Here is a 6,129-nt window from a genome sequence, read left to right on the forward strand (position 1 = left end):
GCTTGTTGTCCCTCGTGTCATGTAAAACAACGCTCACACAAACAGATTAGGTTATATAGCCCACCGCCACCGAAGGACTCCGGTGATAGCCGCCGGACGATTGGGTGGAACCCTAGGTGAAATGCTAGGCGAAACTCAACAAAAATATAATGTGTGGGCTACCAGTTCGTGACCAAACGTGCACCCACCTATGCAGTTTGGGCCGATCCAAAGTAGGGGTGTGGGCCAACGCTTTCTTTTGCTGCTGCGCGGTTGGCTTATTTGGGCCCCAGCCCATACATACAAGAAATATTGAAGAAGAAAAAAAAGAAGAGAAAAGTGCAACTAGAAAAAAAATAAAAATATTTACAAAAAAATGTTCAGCATTTGCAAAAGTGTTTGTGGATTCAAAAAATTATCATGAATTACCAAAATGTTAACGGATACAAAAATTCAAAAAATGTTCGCGGGTTCAAAAAATGTTCATGGATTCAAATAATGCTCATGGGTTCAAAAAATCAAAAAATGTTCAAGGACTCAGATAATGTTCAAAGATTCAAATAATGTCCATGGATTCAAAAAATGTTCACGGTTCCTTATATTATTTGTGGATTCAAATAATGTTTGCAAATTTTAAACAAAATATGCATTCAGAAATGTTCATGAATTTCAAAAAATGTTTGCAGATTAAAATAGACCAAGAATTCAAAAAATTTAGTGGATCCAAAAAAATGTTCGTGGATTCAATAAATATTCACAGGTTTTTTAAAAACATCTTGGATTAGAAGATGTTCATGTCAGAAAATGTTTGCGGATAAAAAATGGTCATGAAATTAAAAAATGTTCACAAATTTCAAAACGAATGATGGATTCAAAAATTGTTCATGAATTTTGAAAAATGTTTACAGATTAAAAAATGGTCATGAATTCAGGACATGTTCACAATTCTATAAAAATATCATGAATTCGGAAAATGTTTGCAGATTAAAATAGGATCATGAATTTGAAATTGCTCACAATTTTAAAAAATGTGGATTAAAAAGTGTTTGCGGATTAAAATATGATCATGAACTAACAAACAAGTCATGGATTCAAATAATATCTGTGGATTCAAAAATAATCATGAATTCCAAAACAAACAGTGGATTCAAGTAATGTTTGCGGATTCAAAAGGATACAAATTTCAAAAACAAATCATGGATTCAAAAAATGTTTACAAAGTTGAAAAAATATTGTGGATTCACAATGATTGCCAATTCAAAAACTGTTCATGGATTCAAAAAATGTTCTTAAATTGTTCCGGGTTTAATAAATTGTTCAGGTCAGTGCCTCGCGCGCTGTCCCATCATCGTTCCACCGTTTCTCCGCGATCATCGGCTCGGCGGACCCGGCCCTCCCTTCCCAGCGTCACGCTCGCGGGCGCGTACGCCGGCAGAAACAGCAACAGACGCCAACCCTGATGCCCGCCGATGCACACGTCCACACATTCAATTCAACAGCAATTGTGCTCTACACACATGCCGCACCGACCGGCTAATCAAACGATTCGCTTCCAGGAACAGCAACTGTCCTCTCTTCTCCGGGGGCAGTGGATGCCGGTGGCAATCAAGGAAAGGAGACGAGTTTAATGGCGTCCGATCTGCCTGTCAGGAGAGCCAGCGAGAGGGCTTGTACACGGATGCACCGCCATGAACGGATCAACTGGCTCGGAGGACCAGCGAGCACATGCTGTGGGAGCCAATAAAAGGCGTGCGTGTTATTGCCGGCACATCTCATTCATTCATTCATTCATTCATTCATTCATTCAGCACGCATGCCTGCAGTAGTACAGTACTGGTCTTTATTCCCATTATTTGCATACGTGCTCTCACAGCAGCAATATACGACTACGTACGTACTACACGAGCACTGCTGTCCTGGTGTATTCGCGCAACATTCGTGCACCTTAATTAATTGGCCAATGAAATGAGTGACCCACTACGTACATGTACTGTCAGAATATCTCGCCTGACTTTGATTTTGCGAACCCCTTCCGCTTTTCATGTTTTTTTTATTACGTGTTCTTCCGCTGAGATCGATCATGTCTAGCCATCTTTGGCAATAAGTAATTCAACACGGCCATTTCACACAAAAAAGATATCACACGATTATATTTACAAGGATTTAAAATATTCGCAAACACTTTTTTTAGTTGCCCAAATGTTAGCTCCAGAAAACATGCACGTGGCCGTTTTTTTCAAGTTAGGGAGCGTTCTTTTTATGAGTACAAGAACACTTTTAAAACTCCATGGATGTTTCTTTAAATGGCATGCACATAATTTGAAATATGTGAACACTTTGCTATGTGTCAACTCTTTTAAAATTTCATGAACACTTTTAAATGTGTGGGCACTTCTAATAAATTTAGTAAAACATTTTTTAAATGGGTGAAATATTTTAAAATCATACTGACCTTTTATTAATCTGAAGGCATATTTTTATTATTTAACATAAAAGTTTTTTTGACGGCATATTTAACAGAAAAGTTCATCTTTAACCCAGTCACTGTAAATTTTGTTTAAAGATCGAAATATACATTCGTGGAACTTTTAATAAAAATGTTGGTAGCTGACCAGGCCAGGCCCAGTCGACCGCGTTGTGGGCGAGGCGCTCTGCTGGGCCGGACTCCAACCAAACCCATCAAAAACATGTGGACTCGCACTCCTTTTATTCTTGTGCGTGTGCGCGCCTCAACTCTCGCACGTCTTTCTGTGTGATTAAAAAAACATGTCTCCTCCAATCACAAAAAGAAAATAAAAAAACATGCCCCCCGATCCACGGCGCGGCGGCCGGACGACTAGTCAGTCGTCGCCGGTAGGTTGCCAAGTGGCGCAGACAGAATTGGACTCGGCCCTCCCTGCAGCGTCACACTCCACCGGCGAAAACAGCAAACAGACGCCAACCCTGATGCTACTGCCGCATCAGCACTACTCCCTCCGTCACGGTTTAGAAGGCGCACTTGAAAATTCTCTGGGACCTAGGTGGTTATCTATTGGTTGTGAGATGGGTTAGAAAATAACATTCACACTATGCATGCATATAGAAATAGTATATATAGGAGTACTAATTAGCTACTAGACATAAATGCAATGCGCCTTAAACTTTGTTTATTATGAAAACGCACGCAAATTTAACTGTGCCTTCTAAACTGTAACGGAGGAAGTAGATGCTGATGGCAATTAAGGTGGGATTAATGGCGTCCGATCTGCTTGCCAAGGGATCGATCCAGAGGGCGTGCACACGGGCCCGGGGTGGAGATGCACCGAGCATGTGCCCTCAACGGTCCAAGAGGAAGCTATACTTGGCGACCTTGGAATTAATCATGGTCAAGGAAAGGAAGACACGAAGTAATAGGGTACAAGATCCAGAAGTGACCTTTGGAAAACAGGGCTGGTCTCCATACAGGGAGGGAGGGAGGAGTATTTGTTACAAGGCAGATATGGGATAAAGAAGGCAAGATACAGATCCGTGAAACGACACAAGCTGCTGCTGCTGCCACGGCGTTACCATTAGACCTCCATCGTAATTAAAACCTTTGATTCATAGGATAAGAAAGTCATAGGAATAAAAAAGTTTTAAGAAATGAGGTAACATGTATCTCAAATCCTATGAGTAGGAATAGGTAAGGAGATGCCCTTTGATTCACACATCATAGGATTTTTTTCCATTGAGTCTAGACTAATATTTTATTTTCCTATGAAATATGAAGGATAAAAAGAATTCCTCCATAGGAATAAGATTTCATTCCTACAAACCAAAGGGCTCTAAAGAAATTTTTTCTATAGAAATCTTATCCTATGAAATTCCTACAAAATTTTTCTAAACCAAAGGAGGCCAGAAAGTACGGTCATCCTGTGAATGCCGATTTGCAGGTCGGTAGCAATAGCGAGGTCCTTAATTAAAAATTGACCGTGCTTTGCCAACCGGCAGGCCTCCAAGTGATGAGGCCGCTCGGACGGGATCCTGGACTTGGTCTCGGCCCACGTCACACTCACACCATACATGATCCTGATCAAAAAAGAAAGATCTTGGACTTGGATTTGACCCTCCTTTTATTTTCTCTTCTTAATTAGTACTTGACCTCTACCTACCAGCTGTATATACTGTATAACCGGTCCCAAGTCTTCCAAGTAGTAAAAATGTGACTTGGAAGTGCTTCACGAGAAACGCACGAAAATGGAGACAGTAGGGACATTGTTTACAGGTTGCAAGACCACGATTTCATTGCGGCCACAGAGGTAGGATTACCGTGAAAGCGCGCGGAGCACCGTGCAGCCACGTCCAACAAACGTAGGTGCAAAAGTTGACCTCGACGGGACGTTTTATGTCTGATGAATCCTGCGCTTCCGGACAGTTTAATTAGGCCGGCAAAATCAAGTCACGGTTTCTCCCTGGCCTGTGCTCGTCCATTCTTCCGGGATCCGCGGTGGTGGTGCGGACGGCGGTCGGAGTCGGCCGACCGGACAGCAACGCCTGAGAGCCAACACGCCTGGAAGTCACAGATCGACGTACTACCTTGCCACCTCTTTGCCGGCACGCACTTCTACTCTAGGATTGTCTTTGCCCTCGCCTGCTCCTCTTTTTGTCCAAAGCCCCGTGAAACCGTTTCAGAAAAGAAGGCTAGATCCGTGAAACGACAGAAGCTGCTGTGCCCGCAGTTCAGCCACGCCGGCGGCTGCAATCTCCATCGTCGGAGAAAGCAAACGTCGTCATTTTGTGACAGTTCATGGGCAGGTTGCTAGCGGCAACAAAGTCCTTGATGAGAAATTGACGGCGTGGTGGCCGTCGATACTCTCTCCCGGACAGCTGTGAAGCTACAGAGTTGGAGCCCATGTCGGAGTCGTCGCCAACTTATCACGTCGCCCGCGTGAGCGAGGCCTGGCTCGGTCTACCATGGTCCGCGCCACAGCCACGCCATAAGCAGCAGCAGCGAGCAGGTGAAGAGCTGAACTGAATCACTGGAGGACCTCTACCCGCCAACTATGGTCGTAGTACTCCCTTGCCCGCATTGATCAGCAGCAATGGTGGTGTGCATGTGAATGATGTGATGCGTGCTGCTGCCGATCGGTCCCAAGGCTTTGATGAAGCCATGAAAATGTGACTTGAGGAGTACACAAGAAACGGGCATTGATGCCATAGAAATGTGACTTGAGGAAGACATGCGATAATATAGTTTGGAGATAGCAAGACCACAGTGGCATCACCGTGCAACGCGAGGAGCAGGTACGTGCAAGGTCGCGGAAACATTGACCCGAGGAAAGCATGTGGTCTGAACCCATGCACTTCCGAACAGCTTGTTGAATCAGGCCGGCCGGTAAATGAGGTCAGGTCCATGTTTGGTTAATTTCCCCCTGGATCCGCGGCGCGGCGGGCGGTCGGAGTCAGCCGCCCCGCCGGGACAGCAACCGCTGCACGCACTCGTGGACTTGTTCTTCGCCTTGCCTCCTCCTGTTTCCTCCAAAGCCAAGAAAATTAATGACCAAAATGTCGATCGACATCGCACTCGCAAACCATACCGCAGCCGCTCTCCTCTCTCTCATGAAGCCGCCAGATTTGATGCTGTGCACGCGTACGTACCGCCGACCCATCTCCGAGACATAATAACCATCTTGTGCAGGAACAGTAACCTAAGGCCAACTCCACCGCATGATCTTAAACGGACGTCCGTTTTATCTGGATTTCGTCCGTTTGAAATGGCAATGGAGATAAGAACGGACATGTGTGTCCGGTTTGAGTTTGAGGCGCCCACCGCGGCAGAGGGACCTCAACTTGTCCGTCTCCGGTACGCTTGCCACGCCCCGGCCCCGGCCACACGCCTGCCGCTCCAGAGCCTGCGCCGCCTCGCTGCTCGCCGCCGCTAACGCCGGCAGCAGCAGCAGCCAACACTGCCCGCTCGCCGCGCCGCGCCCCGGCACCGGCCGCCGCGCCCTCCGCCGCGCCCCACCGTCGCCCACTGCTCGCGCCCCACCGCCGCGCACCGCCCGCGCCCTCCGCCGCCGCGCACTGCCGCCGCGCGCTCGCCCCGCGCGCCCGCGTGCTCCGTCGCGCACCGGCCGCCGCGCGCCCGCGCCCTCTGTCGCGCCCCAGCAGCGCTCGCCCTCGCCCCGCCCC

Source organism: Triticum dicoccoides, chromosome 1A (genome assembly GCF_002162155.2).
Source record: "Triticum dicoccoides isolate Atlit2015 ecotype Zavitan chromosome 1A, WEW_v2.0, whole genome shotgun sequence".
In the NCBI taxonomy this organism is placed as follows: domain Eukaryota; kingdom Viridiplantae; phylum Streptophyta; class Magnoliopsida; order Poales; family Poaceae; genus Triticum; species Triticum dicoccoides.